Source organism: Pan paniscus, chromosome 20 (assembly GCF_029289425.2).
Source record: "Pan paniscus chromosome 20, NHGRI_mPanPan1-v2.0_pri, whole genome shotgun sequence".
Taxonomy (NCBI): domain Eukaryota; kingdom Metazoa; phylum Chordata; class Mammalia; order Primates; family Hominidae; genus Pan; species Pan paniscus.
The window spans coordinates 37,490,513-37,512,075 of record NC_073269.2 but is presented as its reverse complement, the minus strand read 5'-3'; the positions used below and the strand labels follow the sequence as shown (position 1 = coordinate 37,512,075).

The 21,563-nt window shown below is 42.0% G+C and overlaps 1 long non-coding RNA gene across 1 annotated transcript in view; it reads right to left on the bottom strand.

Annotated features, from left to right (window-relative positions):
- Nucleotides 1–20,150, bottom strand: part of LOC130541003 (uncharacterized) — a 36,441-nt gene extending 16,291 nt beyond the window's left edge. The window contains exon 1 of the long non-coding RNA XR_008955042.2: nucleotides 18,916–20,150. This is a non-coding gene — a long non-coding RNA (uncharacterized LOC130541003). The remainder of the gene's footprint in view (nucleotides 1–18,915) is intronic.
- Between the last annotated feature and the right edge of the window lie 1,413 nt (nucleotides 20,151–21,563).

The window sequence follows — 21,563 nt, the reverse complement described above, 5'->3', positions numbered from 1 at the left end:
CAATAGATATTACATTTATTTTATTTCTATCCAAGGAGACAGGTTTGGGATTTCTTAAAGGAATTAGGAAATACAAAGTGAGAGGTTTAATGGGCCTGAGACGCACAGGCCGTGGGCTGGGGCTCCCTGGGGCTTACATGTGGGGACATAGCCAGCTGGAGGGCTGTGTGACCAGCACGTGCAGCCTCAGTGGAGAGCTAAGGGAGAGATGCGACTACACATGCCAGGGAAAATACTGAGGGACCAACTGGGGGCTGTGCTGGGTATCTTCACATGTGGTCCCTAGGGTCCCCCAGAAGGTCTCAGTCCCACTGGGGAGAGGGACCCATGACACATTTAGAGAGTAAATAAAACTCTAGGCAGACCTCATTAGCAAACCCCAGAAAAGATGCAGAGTTTTGTTCCAGCTTCATTGGTGATAGTAAAAAATCCACAATGCATATGCCCATCAAAAAGGGATCAGGGGGCCGGGCACGGTGGCTCATGCCTGTAATCCCAGAACTTTGGGAGGCCAAGGTGAGTGGATCACGAGGTCAGGAGTTCGAGACCAGCCTGGCCAATATGGTGAACCCTGCCTCTACTAAAAATACAAAAATTAGCTGGGCGTGGTTGTGCATGCCTGTAGTCCCAGCTCTTCGGGAGGCTGAGGTGGAAGAATCGCTTGAATCTGGGAGGCGGAGGTTACAGTGAGCCGAGATCATGCCATTGCACTCCAGCCTGGGCAACAGAGTGAGACTCTGTCTAAAAAATATTAATTAAGTAATTATAAAGGGGATCTGGGAAACAAAATCCTACATCCCTCAGAGGATGGGATTTGGCCAGGCTGGATTTACAGGTGAGGGTGGGAGTCGACCTCTGTATTAGTTCATTTTCATGCTGCCAATAAAGATGTACCTGAGGCTGGGTAATTTATAAAGGAAAGAGGTTTAATGGACTAACAGTTCCACGTGGCTGGGGAGGCCTCACAATCATGGTGGAAGAAGGAGGAGCAAAGGCACATCTTACATGGTGGCAGGCAAGACAGTGTGTGCAGGGGAACTCCCCTTTATAAAACCATCAGATCTCGTGAGACTTACTATCATGAGAATAGGACAGGAAAAACCCGCCCCCATGATTCAATTACCTCCCACCAGGTCTCACCCATGACATGTGGGGATTACAGGAACTGCAATTCAAGATAAGATTTGGAGTGGGGGGACACAGCCAAACCATAACAACCTGAAAAATGCAATGGTGATGGAAAAAAGCAGAAGTGTTTTATGTAGATCTAAACACATGCATATAACCAAAAAAAAATGTAATTTAAAAACGTGTGTGCATGTGTGTGTGTGTGTGTGTGTAAACATAGATTAGAAGGATTTGGAGGAAAAGTCACAATAATGCTTCCTTCTGGAAGAAGAGAATGGAAGGGGATCAGGAAGAGATGTGTGGAGATCTTGAGAGTATAATGAAGCCAGCTTCCTGGATGGAACTCAGAATTTCTTGATTTTTTTTTAAACTTCTGCAACAAATATGGCAAATTTTGATTTTTGGTTAATTCTGAATGCTGCGGATTTCGATATTTCCCTTTTCTCTGTGTTTTTGGTATTTTTTCCCCAAAAGAGCAACCAAGGTGAACATTCAGATAGCAACATGATCAGGGTGGCTTCTTGGGGCCAGGAGAGGGTCTGGGAATGGGGTTGGTGACATAGAAGGTCAGGCAACCTGTCTCACCTTAATTTCATTACTACAGACAAGAAGGTTGGATTTAGATGTCTCCAGGGTGCATCTGGCTCTGGCGTGCTCACCTGCATCAACCAGCTGAAAAATCCTTTTGGAGCTTAGGAAGGAGAAGGCTGGCAGAGGAGCTAGTGAAATGACCAGAGCTTGACTTGAAGCCAAGAAGGGCTTGGACAGAGAGAGAAAGTGTATGGGCAGGACAGAGATGTGTGGGTTCCCCAGAAGGTGGGGGCACCAGTAAGACTGGGTTATGGGAGAGTGAGAGGAGGGCCATTAGGTCATTGTGCAGAGTGAGGATTTGGGGGGTCAGTGTCTCAGTGTGTGTACTGCCCAAAACGTGTCTCTTGAGCCTGTGAGAGCTCAGACCCCTTTGAGTGGAGCCATCACTCATCATGAACCCAGTATCACCACAGTGAAATGTCAGCCCAATGGCCAGATTCCAAGTTTTCAAGAGAAGCCAAAATCCCTTCTTCCTATGAAAGCTTTTAATTTTTAGATGTTAGCTCAACTTGTTTTTGTAACCCTATTGGAGCACAGCACACAGATCTGGGAGCTGCATAGAGCCTCTAGAGATGGTCATGGGTGCTTGGACTCTAAGAACTTTCCATGTGTAGATTTGATAGGAAGAAAGACCCTAGATGGTCCCATCCTTCCTGCAACTGAATCTTATGGTGGCTGAGCCACTTCCCAGGCATGTGAACTCAGCCAAGTCTTTTAAACTCTCAGAGCCTCAGTTTCCTTAGGGAGTCAAATGGGAATCACTGGACCCAACTCATGGACTGCTGGGAAGATTAAACAATATCCCATACACATGGGAACGCATTTAGAACATTGTGAAGTGCTGTTCACCCACAGAGCATTAATGCTACCATTCATGTTGGTTGTTGTGAGTTTTTATAAGCAAAGGGTCTGTGTCAAATCCATTCAGCATCCTTCTGTCTTAACAACAAATGGACAAATATACCTAACAATTTCTCTTGCATGGCTCCATGCAGATGATGCTAGCGTTTGGACTCTTTTGAGAGGCTGTTTCTGGTGTGGTCAAACATGACCCTTAAATATGCAGGAGTTTCCTGGGGTTTCCTGCTGGATCTGATGCCCAATCACCACCAGGTAGCGGCACTGAGAAAGGAGCTCCCCTATCTGCGCCAGGTCTCATCTCCAGGAGCCCCTGGGTACTGCTGCACCTGCAGCTGTTCTCACTTGGCTGGGACCGCACCACAGAAGAGAGATCAAGACTGACCTCCCAGGAAGACCACAAAGGCAAGAGGCCTCCAAAGGCTGCCATTGGAGAGGCACCCCGGAGGACGTTTGAGGAGAACATGCTCCCTGTCCTCGGGTGAACAGAGGGCATCATGTATGTGTGGGAGACGTAGTCCTGGTATTCCATATGATCCCAAGGGGGTGGAGTAAGACCCTTGAGTTGTGCAAATCAGAGTTGCATGTGTAAAATGGGTAGTTTCGCAAATGGAGAGCTGCCTCTCACTGGAGGAGTTCCAGGCAAGGCGAGTGGCCTTGGAAGAGGTATCAGTTACCATCTGAAGTGTAATCTGGCTACACACCCTGGGGAAAGGCTCCTTCTAGCGTAGGCTTCCAAGATACTCCAGCAACCAAGCATCACAAGCATCCCTGTGGAGCACAGACTGGGGCCTCTTCTGCAACCCAAGCTGGCTGATCCTCAGAGCAGGACAGACCCCGCCATATCCATGGCCGATCCCATAGCCCCCCACCCCAGGGTCTGTCCAGGTAGCCTGTGGCACAGCCAGAGCAATTAATAACTTTGGCATCTGGATGAGAGGCCCTGGCAGGTTTCTCCCATTCTCCATTTCCCTTCCCAGTGTCTGTGAATAAATTAATCCCCTAATACATAATTAACTCGGAGTTGGAAGGTGAAGTCAAACTTAACCAATTTACTGTTCTGGAGCTGGTTTAGTTCGGATCATGTGATTTTAATTCTTTCCGTATGACCAGGTGATGGGGAAGGAGGCAGGGGGAGAGGAAAATGCACAGATTAATTTCATTCCTTAACCTCCCTAATGTGCCTGCTTGCTTGCATCGTGTTGCAGACAGCAGATCATCACATGATTTATGGGACTGACCGCTGCCTGCATCTCTCAGGCTAATGACACACACACTAGAGTCATTGATTTGTATGAGTAGCCCCCACTCTTCATTTATCACAATTTAATGTAAGAGTTTGCAATGCAGAAAAAAAAATTCACATGGGAAACATGGACCCATAGGCCCCGCCGCTAACCAGTTATGAATCATTTGCTGCCTTTTAATATATAGACTATTCTATTCTGGAAAATGCCCCGTAAGGTCATATTCTTCTCCTGAACATCCCGACAATTAAAGTCCCCAAGAAGCTGTTTTAAGATGCATGGCCTACCAGCACCTTTGTTAGCTCACGCTCTCTTGTAATGCATGCTATCGATTTGTGTCTGAACTCTCCGGAACCCTTCATAAGCCATAACCCGCAAAAGTTTCCGAGGGCAGCGCTATGCAAGCTGAGTGTGTGATGCTCAGGAGCTCCACGCACGAGCCAGCCAGGCCGCATGTGGACATGGGGCCTGGCCCCTTCCCCACACAAGCACTGGGGCCAGCCCACAGGGGCTTGTAGCTCTGAGGGCCAGATCAACTCCCCCAAATTAAGGGCATTTAATTTCTGATTATAAAAAGTGCCCAAAAGTTAAGAACTTGGAAGATTTTAAAAAGGAACTAAAGACATGATGAGCAACAATACTGGGAGAGACTGTATTTTTCAAACTGGAGAGAAGGCACCCTGAGCTAACACCTTTGGAACACTCAGAGCCTCAGAACAGCCTGGCACATCTTCCTGGAGGGACACTTTTAGTCCATACATTGGGAAGAAAAACATATAAATTTTAATTAAAATATACATAGCCCTGTTATATAATAAAATGGAACACACATTTTTTACAAGATGAAACCTAAGCCTTCAAAATAATGTGCTTATGCAGGAACCTTGACTATTCCCAGAGTTGCTTGATTGTGGAGGGGTGATCTGTGGTCTAGGGTATTTAGGGGGGAATGTTGGGAAGCATGGTTCTTATCAACCAGGGTCACAGACAAAGAGGCCTAAAGAGCAAAGCAGGCCAGGTGAGGACCAGAGCAGACAGGATCTAGGAGCCCATCTGCTGGGGAGAGCATGGCTCAGCTCTGGTTGGAGAACTATAGGCCCAGTGTGGCCCCACTTCCTAATTTTCCAGGTATGTATAAAATCCTGATTTTTAAAAAAATGAAAAAAAACCCTATATTTTTAAACCAAGATAATGGAAAGAACACAGTTTAGCCCAAACCGAATGCTGGAATCAGTGAGCAAGTCACACACTGTAGTGTGATCCGCTCATCACATGCATTCTCTCTCCCTCAGGAAGCACCTCTCATGCCACAGCCAGGAGGGGACTTGTTGAAAACTGTAGAGCTCTTTGGAAAGCAGTATTATTACCCACCAAGCAGCAATAGAAAGAGCATTTTTCGGACAGGGCACGGTGGCTCTCACTTGTAATCCCAGCACTTTGGGAGGCCAAGGCAGCCAGATCACTTGAGGTCAGGAATTCGAGACCAGACTGGCCAACATGGTGAAACCCTGTCTCTACTAAAAATACAAAAATTAGCCTGGAGTGGTGATGCGTGCCTAGAATCCCAGCTATTCTGGAAGCTGAGGCAGGAGAATCACTTGAACCCGAGAGGCAGAGGTTGCAGTGAGCTGAGATCGTGCCACCGCACTCCAGCCTGGGCCATAGAGTGAGACCCTGTCTCAAAACAAAAACAAAACAAAACAAAAAAACAAAAACAAACAAACAAACAAAAAAGCATTTTTGTGGATCCCAGCATAGATTGCAGGTCAGGTTCAATCCCAAGGTTAAGAACCCCAACTTAGAAGCTCTGGGTTTGGAGTAAAGAGAAAATAGTTGTCTATTCACCATATTTAAAAAAATCAGTGGGTATAAAATTTTGGTTATGCTAGATGAGCATTATAGAGATTTGCTGTAGAACATAGTGCCTATGGTTAACAATGTTGTTCACTCAAAATTTGTTAAGAGGGTGGATCTCATTCATGTTAAGGATTCTTATCACAGGTCAGGCACAGTAGCTCATGTTGTAATCCCAGCACTGTGGGAGACCAGGGCGGGTGAATCATTTGACCCCAGGAGTTTGAGACCAGCTTGGGCAACTTGGTGAGACACCGTCTCTACAAAAACTACAAAAAAAATTAGCTGGGCATGGGGGCTCATGCCTGTAGTCCCAGCTAATCAGGAAGCTGGAGTGGGAGGATAGCTTGAGTCTAGGAGACAGAGGCTGCAGTGAGTTGAGATCACGCCACTGTGCTCCAACCTGGGCAACAGAGCGAGATTCTGTCTCAAAACAAACAAACAAGCAAAGAGTTCTTACCATAAAGAAAAAAGCATCATGGCAACTCCAGGAGATGTTAAGTGTACCTACTACCTTGATTTTGGGGATGGTATCACAGGTGTTTGCATATTTCAAACTCATCAAATTGTACACATTAAACATGGACACAGAGAGGGAAACATCACACACAGGGGCCTGTCAGGAGGTTGAGGGAAAGAGGAGGGAGAGCATTAGGACAATTTCCTAATGCATGCGGGGCTTAAAACCTAGATGACGGGTTGATAGGTGCAGCAAACCACCATGGCACATGTATACCCATGTAACAAACCTGCACATTCAGCACGTGTATCCCAGAACTTAAAGTAAAAAATTTTTTAAATGTGCTGTTTTTTGTGTATCCTTTATATTTCAATAAAACTGTAAAAATTGCTATCTAATTATAATATAGTATATGACACTATTTTTTAAAATAAAAGACAATTTATAATAACTGCCCCCCAACAAACAAACAAAAAACACCCCCAAACACTCTATCACACTAGGGCTATTTATCAATTCTTGAATGAATTATTTTCTAAAAATAATTTTAGAACCAAGATGTCATCTTGGTTCCTTTAGTACTTTCATGCCATCATGTTTATTTTATAGAAAAGTCTACCTATAATCCTGCATTGTTTTTCCAGAAGCACCCCACCTTCAGATTTTAGGGAAAGGGGAAAATAGAAAGAAATTCTGAAATAATGACCTGGTCTCTGCCTGATAAATTCTGGCAGTCTAATAGGCAGGATATACATATAGAAATCAATACCGGGGATGCAGGGCCTGTGATGCATCCACCTTTGTACCAAGCCCTGTGCTGCCTCTGGGGTAATGCAGCAGGCATTCTGAAACATCTTGAATGAATGGGAGGCTTCACCCCTGACTGGAGCAGTGAGCTGCTGGTGCTGAATTATGAATCAGAAAGTGAGGCCAGCGCAGTTCTGACCAAAGTGATGTCAGGGATGGAGAAGATGCCCTTTCCAGATGTCCAGCGGGGGTTCACTGGTGGGTAGAGGTGGGTCAGAGAAGGAGCCCAGGGGAAAAACAGCAGTGTTGCTGGCTCCAGGCTGTCACTCTCACTGGGGAGCCCTCTTTGACTCTAGTGCCTCATCTGTTACTGGAGATGGTAATGCCTACCCAGTCCTCCCACCCGTGTCTGTCTTGAGGCTTTTGGTAGGATTGGTTTGTTTTTTCATTGATTGGTTTATATATTCATTCATTCATTCATTCATTCATTCATTCAATACATGTAGATACTTCCTATGGGCCAGGCCCTGTGCCAGCAACCTGGGGGTAGAGGGGGAACAGGATAAGCAGGATTTTAGTCCTCATGCTCTAGAGTGGAGGCAGAGCGTGCATTACTAAGAAAACACATCAGATCATTTCAGACGGAGGGAGTGGAACCTTACAATGGGTAGTTGGGGAAGTTCTCTAAAGAGGTGACATGTGAACTGAGACCTGAATGACAAGTGTGTGAGGACCTGCAGTAATTATTAGAGCTAATGAATGTGCAAAGGGCAGCAATGGGTCTGACACAGTTGGGGAACAGCAACTGTTCCAATGTGTCCAGAGCTGAGCTTCACTCATCTGAAGCCACCCCCAGGGCAGAGTGGGACGAGGTAGTCGAGGGCGGGGGGCAGAGAGGCAGCCAGGTACACAGCCAACGCTGACTCCTGTTCACAGCATCTGGGCTTGAGGGGGCAGTTAACAGAGACTAGGTGCTGCCCTCTAGGAATCCACAGGCTGAGGGGGGAGGTGCATCCCAGAGTCATCAGATGGCAAGATGAGGTCTCTGCAGGAGATCTGAGGGACAGGAGTCTCAGAAGGAAGACGATGAATTTGCAGAGAAGCAGAGGGTGGGAACTGCATGTCCAAGACATGGGCTGGAAAGTCTAGGGAACCAGGTCAGCTGTTGGTGTGGCCAGACCTCCAGCTGGATGCACAGGAGGGGCTGCAGGTAGGAGAGGAGGCCAGCAGGGAGTGGTAATAGATGAGGCAGAGAAAGAGAAGAGTAAGTGGAAGGACTCAAGCCCAATCTGCGGGGCTCCCCATCAGGGCTGAGCTAGTAGCTGCAATGGCCGGTGGTTTCCGGAGTGGCCAGACAGACAGCCCCAAGGATCCTTTATCAGACAGAGGACAGCTACCTAGATACCTCCCGGACCTCCACTTTCCACCCAGAAGGGGCCACTCTAACATCCCCAACAATGCGGACAGCTGGGCCAGCACCACAACAAACGCCAGGTGAGCACCGGCCCATGGCTGACACTGGCCTATAGATCTGTGTGTTCTGCAAAAACAGGTAGTATCTCATTGTCAGCAGCTGTCACACTTGCACTGCCTCACCACCACCTGCAGGCCAAAAGCCAGTCTCCAGGCACCTGGGTGGGCTCCTTGAGTGTGCCACTGTTTTTTTGTTTTGTTTTGTTTTGTTTTTCTGAGATAGAGTCTTGCGCTGTCCTTCAGGCCTTTAGGCTGGCGTGCAGTGGTGTGATCTCTGCTCACTGCAACCTCTGCCTCCTGAGTTCAAGCAATTCTCATGCCTCAGTCTCCTGAGTAGCTGGAACCTCAGGCATGCACCACCACGACCGGCTAATTTTCATATTTTTAGTAGAGATGGGATCTCAATGTTGGTCAGGTTGATCTCGAACTCCTGACCTCACGTGATACACCCGCCTCAGCCTCCCAAAGTGCTGGGATTACAGGCATGAACCACCATGCCCAGCCTAACCACTGCCTTTTCCTAAAACTGTTGCTGTATGCTGTCGGCTCATTTAGTCCACCTATTAATTTGTAAGGTAAGCACAGTTACCAGTATTTCATGCAAGCAAGCAGGCTCAGAAACACTAACTGACCTGTTCCAGGTTTCACAGTTAACAGGTAATGGAGATGGTGTTATAGGACTCATGTCTTTGGGGTTCACAAGGCAGTTTTAGGGGCTAGAAAGATACCATGCTTTATCCTACATTTTCCTGAAAGCAGAGCTGGAGCCCAGGGTTATGTGGAGGTGGCCTATTTGGGAGGTGACTCTATGGAACAGGGGTAAGGCACTAAAGGAGATAAAATCATTCTACTCGGTATCTATCCAAAGGAAAGAATATGAGTATGGCAAAGGGATACCTACACCCCCATATTCACTGCAGCACTATTCACAATTGCAAAAACATGAAATCAACCTAAGTGTCCGCTCATGAATGAATGGGTAAAGGAATACTATTCAGCCAGTAAAAATAATGAAATTCTGTCCTTTGCTGCAACATGGATGGAACTGGAGGTCATTATGTTGAGTGAAATAAGCCAGGTACAGAAAGACAAATATCACATGTTCTCACTCACATGTGGGAGCTAAAAAGTTGATTGCATGGCAGTAGAGGGTAGAATGATAGTTACCAGAGGCTGTGGGCAGGGCAATGAAGAGAGGTCGGTAAATGGGTACAAACATACGGTTAGAAGAAATAAGTTCTAGCATTTGATAGCACAGTAGGGTGACTGTTGTTAACAAGAATATATTGTGTATTTCAAAATAGCTAGGAGAAAAGATTAGCAATGTTCCTAACACAAAGAAATGATAAAGATTCAAGGTGATGGTTATGCTAATTACCCTGATTTGATCATTACACATTGTATGCCTGTATTAGAGTATCACAAGTACCTCATAAATATGTACAATTATTATATATCAATAAAAATAAACAAATTCTATTTTAATTAAAAAAAAACAGAAAGGAGAGAAGGCTGATTCAACAGCAGCCAAGCAAGGTGCCCTGAGGGCAGGAAGCAGGAATGTGGGATGGGGCCTGGGTGGGGATTTTTAGATCAACTTGCACACAACAGGAGAAAATGGCTGGCCAGAGACTTAAAGCTGAGGCACAAAGTAGCAAATGACGTGGATTCCATGATGAGAAAATTACCCCTCTACATTTTTCATTCCATCCTGAGGCTTTCTGTTAAGTGATACCTACCTCAGAGCTGGGGCATGGGGCTAAATTTAGCTACAATTTACAAATAATGTTTAATCATTGTATTTATTGAACTGTTGTTTCCTATCTATGTCTAATAATAGCGGCTTCCCATTGGTGATAATTGTAGAATGTTTCTTTTAACGACACAGGTCCAGCATGGTACCTCAGGCCTGTAATCCCAGTGCTTTGGGAGGCTGAGGCTGGAAGATCGCTTGAGCCCAGGAATTCGAGGCTGCAGTGAGCTATGATGGTGCCACTGCACTCCAGCCTGGGCGACAGAGTAAGATCCTGTCTCAGCACAAAAAACTAACAAAAAAAACACACTTGGTTCTGTAAAAGGGGTAAGTGGATGTAATGAAAATATAATTAGTGAGCGGTAAAGGGCCCAGAGACATGGTGGATGTGGTAAGAAGAGACCCAGGAACGGCGAGAAATCAAGTGAAGGCTGCGGCTCCGTCCTGAGCTCATTGCTCCCTGCAGACACCCTGATCCTGAGTGCAACCCTGGTCCTGTTTTCCAATCAGGCCGTCTCCTTCAAACAAGCACTGCTTGTATTAATGACGGTGATAGCAACAATGACTGCAGTAATAACAATAAGCATCATAGCAGAAATTGTCATGTCTGATGGAAGTTTCTTGTTTGCCAAATGCTCTCACATCTGTTACGGCATCTGCATGGGGCCTCTGTGTCTGCACCTTCCATAGAGACCACTTGGGCCAGGGGAGCCCTGGACTACCAGGCTGGACTCAGTGAACAGCTACTAATTAACTGATTGATTGATTTATTTTAAACACTTATAAGAGGCCATGGGGGGAAGCCAGCCTTCCACAAGTTCTGTTTGCTCATTAGAAACTAGTCACTGTGAGGGTACTTTCGCCTTTAACTGATTAATGTACATCTACTGCTCTGGACTGACAGCCTCATGAGGGCAGGGTCTCTTCCTGGTCCCAATATACAGCAGGTGCTCAGTAAATGCTGAAGCATGAATATCACTGCTTTTAAAGAGGATTTCTTCCTTCCACGAGGTCTGGTGAGGATGCTGAGTGAAGGAGAGGGACTCTGAATTGTAGGAGTTCCTTCCCTCATAGCCAGGCCCTGGTGCCTGGCAGATTGTCGGGAATGTTAAATGCACCCATGATCACAACAAAGCTCTGGACAGCTTAAATCCCTGCCAAAAACTGAAACCTTGGTTGTGTGTCATGATTGTGTTATTATTACTGTCAAGTCACATTGTGAAATAAGCTTATTTAACCTGCACAAATTCAGCAAAATGCAGTTGTAGAGGGAGAAGAGCAGAGAGAAATTTTCACATCCCACCCTCCCTTCTCTGATGACATCTCTTTGCTAAATTGTGCACCCTTCTTCTGGCCCTTGGAGGTTTGTCCATGCAGGTCACCTCCAAGGAGGTTTTGGTCCTGCCCACAAGCTCCATCAAGCTTGGCATTCTGAACTCCTGGGTGTGGAGGGGCCACTGTGTGGGTCCTGCCTCATCCTGGGCTTCCCTCTGACCTGGAGCCTGTGTGCATGGACATACTACCCAGCCAGTGTAACTCAGAGGCTGGCCCAGGCAATTGGGCCCTTTCTTCTCTCCCTTTCCTTCTACAGCCATTTGGTGGATCCCACAAAACTGATTGGGGCTGTGCTGCCTCTTTGCACTTGGCCTGGAAACAAAGCCCTCACCCTTCTGTTTCCCTTCCTTCATTCCTCCCAGATTTAACTCAGACTGGTTTCCAATCTGACAGCCCACACTCCTGGCCCTTCATCATCTCTCTCTCTCCTGAATCTGTCCTCTGAGACTTGCCCCTGCCCTAGGGCCTAGGCTTCTGGAAATCTACAGTGAGAAAAGACTCCTTTCTTTGCCTGCTTTCTGCTGCTGTATTCTGCCCAGGGCCTAAGAGATAGAAACAAAATGAACTGAGGGATAAATGAAAGAGAGGAAGAGCAGGGAAGATTGGCTAATATTTTAGAATATTATCCCACTACTCTTCTTAGCTAAAATGCATTATCTCATTAAGTTTCATTTTTATTCCCATTTTATAGATTAGGAAACTGAGGGTTGGTGGGGCTAAGTGGCTTCCGCAGGGTTATGATTAATGAATTATGGGCCATGATTTACACCCAGGTGTGTCTGAACCCAGAGCTTACTTCACAAGTGCGTTAGCCTATCCATCCCTCCAGAAGAAAGCTAGCAGCTCAGGAGAAGAGGCAGCCAGCTGGCCCAGGAAGTAAGAAAATAAGGTAGCTCTGAAGCCCCCAATCTCCAGCAGGCATCCTACATGGTGTCTGCAGACAAAACCACTCACCACTTAAGTTCAACACTTGAAGTTTGCAGAAGCAAGTTTCCTTAGTAACTGAGTCTTTGTGATTTGGGGAGCTCACATAAAGTACAACTGATTTTTAGTTTAATTTCCTTCTTGGAATAGAATCAGTTATGTCTGTTGGTGTTGACACAGATGGGCACCCTTAGTTTGCTGCTGTGGTTCATTTTGGCATCTGCTGTTGTTTCCTGGTGTCACAGAGGGCCAGACTATGAGTAGCAAGCAATGAGTGTGCTCAGAGATGGGAAACTGTTCACTTTTAGCTCTCCACTCCCGACAAACTTTTTCTGGTGTTTGGCCTAGAAGGGATACTGTGTCCCTTTGCTTCATGTGTGCCAGCTATGGTGTGGCATGCATGTCATGGCTTATTTTACTTTTTCTTCATATCAAGCTTGTTATTTTACAGACAACTTTACCATGACACTGAGGAACAAACATGTAAAGTGATTTGCCTAAGATTACATAGTGAGTGAGTAAGAAAGCCAGGATTTGATCCTGTTCTTTATGGTTAGAGGCCATTTTCTTAGTTTGGAACTTCACATTAAAAGTTAATAATAAAAGTAATTAAACATATAAGAACAATTGCAAACTGTAAGGAAAGATATGCAAGTATACTCTTCTAAGATTCTTATAAAGTATGTTAAGTGGCATGATATTTGAAAGTAAATTGGTAAGTTAAAAAATACATGTTGTAAACTTTAGAAAACTAAAATACAAAATGGTAGTGGAAATAAAATGTAGTTAAAAAATAACTAATCCAAAAGAAGACAGAAAAAAAGAACAAATGGGAAAATTAAAAAACAAATAGCAAGATGATAAACTTAATCATATTAAAAATTACACTAAATGTAAATGGTCTAAATATTTTGATTAAAAAAGTCAGCTTGGATATAAAAACACGACTTGTCTAAAAGAAATGCACTTTAAATACAGGGCACAGAGAGGACAAAAGAAAAAGAATGCCGACATGTTCTTCAACAGATAAGTGAATAAACAAACTGCAGTATAGCTATCCAATGGAATAACCCTACTCAGCAATAAAAAGAAATGGGCTATTGATTTACACAAAATGAATAAATCTTAAGTGCATTTTGCTAAATGAAAGAAGTCAGACACAAAGTTTACTTATTTTCTGATTCTATTTATATAATATTATAGAAAAGACAAAATTATGGGTACAGAAAACGTATCAGGGATTGCCAGGGGTTAGGGAGTGGGGAGGCATTGACTATAACAAGAAAGAGGAGAAAATGTTTAGAATGGATGAAGCTATTCTGTATGGTTCTTGGGTGGTAGATAGATGGTACTGCTTTTTTATCTCAAAATCAACATAACTGTACACTACAAAGAAAACTTTACAGTATGTGATATTCTTTAAGAAGTCAACCAGGATATTGAAAGATCCCAGGATGGAATGTAGACCTTGACAAATGAATCTAACTGTATTACAAATATGACAAAATATCACCACTGGGATGAAGAAAAAAAGGGGCTGACCTAAATAAAAACAACAACAAAAAAACTATATATAAACACAGTACCTTAGGTGGTAAATGTGTTTCTCACAGGGATATATTTAGCAATTATAAAACTACTTTACATATAAAAATTAGTAATTTATAAATAAAGGAAGCCAAGTTTCTCACTGTTAGAGAAAGAAATTACAAATAAGCAAGGGGTTGGGAAAAGGGACAAATGTTTGAATAATTTTATACAATAAACATTATGTGTATATACATGTACAGTATATATATTTATATATGTATATCTAAATATAAAATTATAGGTGTGTGTGTGTATGTGTATGTGTATACACACACATACCTATAACTCTATAACTTTACATATAAATACTCTCCCCCCTCTAGGAAGTATAACTTAATTCTTTAATTCTGGGAACTTGGTGACTCACTTTCAATGAATACAGTATGGAAAAAAAAATAGTAACTTTACAGTGAAGAGACCTGGCAGACTTAATCAAATGATCAAAGTTAACATCAGTAATAGTGTCATTTTTATCATTTCCGCCCCTAAAAGATGTAATGAGGACACTTCACATTCTATAATCCTAGGATAAACATGAGAATATGTCAGACAAACCCGAATTGAGAAACAGTCTACAAAATACCTGGCTAGTACATTTTAGATGCATAAAGGCAATGACAAACAATAAAAATACTGAGAAATCTTCGTGGACCAGAGGAGACTAAGGTGACACGATAACGAAATACAAATGTGGACTCTTGGATAGACTCCTGGAACATGAAAGGAAACTAGTAGCAAACCTGGGGAAATCCAGGTAAAAAATGTGCTTTAGTTCCTAATAATGCACCAATGTTAATTTCTTAATGTTGACAAATCTGCCATAGTTGTTTAAGATGTTAACATTAGGGACAGATGAGTGACAGTTATGCAGAGAATCTCAGTACTATCTTTGCATTCCTCTGTAAATCCAAAATTATTCAAAAAATTTTAAGTAAAAGAATGAAAAATTCTACAATATATAAACACTAATCAAAGGTAAGGTGGGGGTAGCTATATTAGTATCAGAGAAAAATATTTCAAAGAAAAGAAAGTTACCAGTGATAATGAAGTACATTTCATAAGGATAAAGGGATCAATTTATCAAGAAGTTATAACACACGTAAATGCTAAATGCATGTACACTTCATAAAGCTTTAAATTACATTAAAACAAAAACTGAAAGAACTGAAAAGAGAAATGGAAAAATCAGTGATCATTGTTCAAGATTGCAACATTCATCTCTCAGTAACTGAAAGAATATACAGACAAAAAGCAACAAAGATACAGAAGATTTGAATACCACAATCACTGTGGTGTGCTAGAACTAGCTTGCACTGGCTAGTGAAAGCAATTTCATTTGTGACAGCACAATGTGGTGACAGCACATTGTTAGCTTAAAATCAGCATTGATAAGAATGCATATTCACAGAAGGTATCAAATACTACCTATCAGGACTTTTTCTTTCCAGATATTCAGTTAAACATTCCCCAGAACACCACTGTCAATCAACCAAAACTGAGTGACATTTAGGGACATTTAGAGAAAATCCTAAAAGAGTAGAATGCACATTTTTTCAAGTCTATATGGGTCATTCACTAAGGTAGCTCATATTCTAGGTCATAAAATAAGTTTAAATAAATTTTTAAAAAATTGAAAAATAAGAAGTATATTCTCTGACCATACTGGAAATAACCTAGAAATCAATAACAGAAAGGTATCTGGAAAAACCACAAACATTTGAAATTTAAAAACATACTTCTAAAAATCCATGAGTGAAAAAATAAATCACAGGAAAAATAAAACAACATTATGGCCTGGAAATAGTATGAACTGAATTTTAAAATATCAAAATGTGTGGGTTGTAGATAAAGTGATAATTAAGGAAATTTGTTATATTTAAAAGCTTACATTAGAAAAGAAGAAAAAACTAAACTCAATGATTGAATTTTTACTTGAAGAAACTAGAAAACGAAGAGCAACTGAAACCCAAAGTGAGCAGAAAGAAAGAACATTATAAAGACTGGACATTAATAAAATAGAAAACAGATAATTGAGTAAATCTATGAAAACAAAATTTGGTTCTTCAAAGTATCAATAAATGAAGAAAATTTAAAAAGACTAAATAATAAAAAAGAAGGGGAAAAAGGAACACAGCAATTACCAATATTAGGAGTTAAAGAACAGACATCACTACATATCCCACAGACTTTGAAAGGATAATAAGGAGATCTGAGAAATAACTTTGTGTCAGTAAATTCAATAACTTGTAAGAAATTGTCAAATTTCTTGAGAGATACAAATTATCGAAGCATACTTAAGAAGGAGCAAATAACCGGAATAGGCTTTTATCTATTAAAGAAATGGAATTCATCATTTGAAAACTTTTGACAAAGAAAATCTCAGGCCTAGTTTACTTGAATGATGAATTCTACTGTTTATTTATAGAATAAAGAATACCAGTTCTATGCAAACGCTCCAGAAACTATAGGAGAAGAAATATATCCTCAATCATTTTACACAGCCAGCCTTAATCTGATATGAAAATAACAAGAAGACATTACTATAAAACAGAACTACACGTTAACACGCCTTATAAATATTCATCCAAAAACCCCTAACAAATTTTAACAAATTAAATCCAGAAAAATACAAATATAATAATATATCATGACTAAATGGGCTTATCCAACGAATGGCAGACTAGTTTAACATTCAAAAGTTAATCATTGCAATTTACCTTATTAATAAACTAAAAAACACAAACTTTTACAATAAATTCTGCTGTAACACTTGTTTTGAAATGTGAATTTGTTTCAATGCAATTCACATGTTAAGAACAATTTGAATTTTGTGTTTGCTTATGCACAATTTTGCTATCAAGGAAAACTAGATGAATGCAAAAAACTGCACTGAGCTGAAATCAGCTATGTAGTAATATGTGGAAAACAGTGGTACCATTTTTATTAGGTTCTCATCTTTTCTTTTCTTGTGTGTGTCACTGATAAAGTTTTTTAGTGTGGTGCCTGTCACCCCAATTTTTCCATAAGCACTGAGGTTTTTCTTGCAAGATTTTAAATAGCATAGCAGGAACTAATTGCAATCATAGATACTGAAAAAGCATTGGACAAAATTGAGCAGCAATTCATGAATAAAAACTGTTAGCAAACTAAGAATATAGAGAACTTCTTCAACTAGATTAAGAGTATCTGTGACAAACCTACAGCTAAGTTCCTATTTAATGATGAAAGATTAAATCTTCCCCTACAACTGGGAAAAAGGCAAGGAAGTCTGCTTTCACCACTTTGATTAAAATTTAAAGTGGAGGTCCCATATAGGACAGTAAGTCAAGAAAAACAAATAAAAGACATACAGATAATATGATAATCTATGGAGGAAATCCAAGAAATCTATAAAATAAGATAGAATTAATAAGTCGATTTAGCAATGTAACAGAATATATGGTCTAGACATAAAAATATACAACATGGGAGAGTGGGGATCATTAATGTGTAAAAAAGTAGTCAGAAACAATGAAAAAGACCTAGCATTTGATAGCACAACAGTGTGACTACAGTAAATAATAATTTGATTCTACATTTAAAAATAACTAAAAGAGTATAAGTGGGTTGTTTGTAACACAAAGGATAAATACTTGAGGGAATGGATACCCCATTTTCTGTGACGTGATTATTACGAACTGCATGCCTATATCAAAATATCTCATGTACTCCATAAATAAACACACCTACTATGTACCCACAAATTAAAAATTAAAAAAGGAATAAAAATAAAAATGTACAACAAATTTTTATAAAGCAAAGTTTTAAAATACCTTTTATAATAGTATGAAAAATAATAGGAATAAAATAAACAATGTGAGAGGCATATTCTGAAAACTACAAATTATTACTGAGATAAAATAGAAAAGACTTATATACATTGAGAGGTGTAACATGCTGAAATAACAATATATGCACATGGAAAATATAAACCTCATTTCTTAGCTCACATTATACATAAAAATTAACACTTCTAGAGGAAAATAGAAAAGAAAACCCTGTGATCTTGGCCTAAGTAAAAATTGCTTACATAAGACACAAAAAACACAAACCATAAAAGAAAAAATGAATAAATGACTTATCAAAATTAGAACTTTTAGTCTTTGAAAGACATATCTAAGAAAATGAAAAGACAAGCCACAAACTATGAGAATATATTTGCTAGAAATATCTGAAAAAGGAGATACACCCAGAATATATAAGGAACTGGCACAACTCAAATATAAGAAGATAATCAATCTAAATGGGCAAAAGATTTGAACTGGCCTTTCACCAAAGAAAATATTATGAATGTCAATTAAGGACATGAACAAATGCTCAACATCATTAGTTTCTAAGGAAATGCAAATACTACCACAACAAGACACTACTATACATACACAAGAATGGTAAAATTAGAAAGACTGATAATACCAAGTGTTGGTGAGGATGTGGAGCAATTGGAATGTTAAACATTACTGGCAGGAATATAGCCACTTTAAAAAATAGAAAGTTTCTTATAATGTAAATATCTATTTATCATATGGGCCAAAATCTCACTCCTAGATATTTGTCCAAGATAAATGAGAACATAGTAACACAAAAACTTGTACCTAAATGTCCATAGCAGTGTTATTCAGAATGGTCTTAAGCTGGAAACTACCTGCATGTCTAAAACTGGAGCATCGATAAATCATTTTATGGTATATACATACAGTGGAATACTACTCTGCAATATAAAGAAAAACACACAGCAAATCAAACACACTACAAAAATCAAACTAATCAAACACACAACAAAATGCCTAACTCTCAAAAACAGCATGCCAAGTAAAAGAAGCCAGATATAAGAAAGAAGCTGGTACATATTATATAATTCCACTTAGGCAAATTTCTAGAAAAAGAAAAACTATAGTGACTGAACTATCAATACTCACTAGGAGCTGTAGGAGATTGAAAGCAAGGGGCCAGGGACATGAAGAAACATTTTGGGGTGATGCATTCTAAATCCTGATTATGGTGGTGGTTCTGAGGTAGGAGGTGGGACTCGACTCCAAAGGTTGGGCTTGAACACTGGACCAAATTGAGAACTAGCTGAAACAGGGGTGGAGTGGAAGCAGCTTTCCTTGAGACATGCCTACCATTGTGCCATGTCAGTTTGCCATTGCCATGGCCACACTCCATGGCAACACCCTGCCCCTTTCCATGGCAATGACCCAGTGACCTGGAAGTTGCCACCCTTTTCCTAGAAATTTCTGCATAATCTGCCACTTAATTTGCATATAATTAAAAGTGGGTATAAATATGTCTGCAGAGGTGCCTCTGAGCTGCATGTCCAGGCACACAGTCTGTAGGGTGGCCCTGCTTTGCAAGGAGCAGTCCCTCTGCTGCTGTGCATGGCCTTTTCAATAGAAGCTGCTGTCTAATACCACCGGCTCCCCCTTGAATTCTTTCCTGGGCAAAACCAAGAAACTTCCCAGGCTAAGCCCTAGTTTTGGGTCTTTCCTGTCCTGCATCATTTCCACAACGGTAAACATTTTCCAAAACTTAACAAAAGGTCAGTACACTTAAAGCAGATTGCCTATATTGCATGTAAATTATACTTCAATAAAAATAATTTTTAAACAGGGATGATGGACGTTAGGGAAGCCTTGGGACAAGAAAGTGGACTTGGGCCAAGGACCTCCTGGAACATCTGTCTAAACAGATGTTTTCTGTGAAGGGTAATGAGGATCCTCTTTAAGGAAAGCTGTCTGGGCAGAGAGGTCGGGTCATAGATGGCTTCAGGCAGTGAAATGAGTGCTGGGTTTTTCCAGATGAGCTGGGTTTAACCACAGCTCCTCTCTTTAAAAAGACATGAGGGTTGCCAAACTCCTTGTCTTCCCTGAGCCTTGTGTTTTGTGTCCCAGCCTGTATCATGTGTATTGAGCTCACCCTGCTCTGCTCACAGACGGCTGTGCTCACCATATAAGTTGAGATGGGTTGAAAAAGCTCTACAAACTTCAGAATTCTGTGCACACGTGAAAGGAGACGCAAGGAAGCTAGGGTCCAAAGTGGCAGGATGAGTTTTAGGTTTTAAAATCGTGTGAGTGCACACAATTTTAAAATTGCTGTTTGCATTGGGCAAGAAGGGAAAAGAGAGGCTCCTTTCTTCCCACTGGGTATTTTGAACACTTATCTTGGGCTTCAGTGAGTTTGTTTAGATTTAAAGATATGTTGTCTGCGACCCTCCAGATCAAAGAGAACAAAACTCCTACGTATGGAGGCCCTTAAGGGCCAAACTAGATAATGTCATTATCCTATAAACAGGTGATAACGGCAGAGCCAGGCTCATCTCAAACTAATCCAGTTCTAATCCCTTCAAGGGTCTGGAAAGATGTCAGAGAATAAAAGGCCACTGCCACTTAGCAAGCTGTATCTTGTGAGTGGATTTGTCACCCTTCAGGCCCGAGCATCTGTCTGGTTGTCTAGACATGACAGGCGTGGTGGGCTGTGGGGAGAGTGTGGGAGGCACTCCCTTTTCACATGACTGAGGCTGGAGCAATCTTGTGCTCCTTCCCCCTCCTAGGTACCGGGATTCCAAGAAGGATAACTGCTGATGGTCCCTTAACCACAACGACTACAGCAATCAAAATTACTCACAAATACCGAGCCCACATCATGGTCTTGTGTACTTATTTTTGTTTTAGAAACGATTAAATAGAGGCTGAGAGACAGGAAGCAATGTCCAAGATCACAGAGCAAGAGAGAAGCACAGCCAGATTCCAGCTCAGGGAGTCTGATCCTAGAGCTTCTGCAGCCACTGTCTCTCAGGAAGCAGAGACCTCCCCTGCCTACTTACTTCCCTGTTCCAGGCTCCTGCAGGCCATGGGGCACTGGGCCGGCTCATTTCTCTGAGCTTCGATTCCCTGACCCTAAATGACGATAAATAGGGTAGGAGGAGATTAAGTGGGATAATGGATGTCAAGCACCTCGGAAGGTATGTGGCCCTTACTAAATCACTCAAACATGTCAGATTCCATTTTCTTTCCTAAATACCTTTAGCAGGCAATTCTCTAGCCCTGGGGACAGACAGCGAGTGTGGGCCTCTGAAAATGTTTAAGGAAAGATCGCGAAGTGGAGCTGCCCTCCTCGCTCGGGATACGCGGCCAAGGCCGCTGCCAATGGAGCTTGTGGACACGAAACTGGGTCTCCATCCCAGGGTGGAGAGGGCTTCGCTCTGCCCCGGCTGGGATCTCCTTGTGGACAAGCCCTAGCCATTGATGCGGATGGAAGTTCCTTCTGTATTCCCGTTAGGAATGACTATCCACAGCATCGAGGCTGGCAAGCCCCGGAGGCCTGGGAAGAAGAGGAGCCTGGTCTCAGCTCCGGCTTGCGGGTCTCGGAATGACACCCTTCAGACTGCAGTCAGTCCTCAAAGCCGGCGATTATGGGGGGATCTTCCTGGTGGTCTCTGTGCAGCAGCAGCTCAGGAGCGCTCCTGGGATAAAAGGGAAGCTTGCTTTATCCTCTCTTGACAGGTTCATCGGCAGTGCTCAGAATAGAGATGGAGTGACCAGGGCTCTGGGTGGATGCCGTGGTCTGG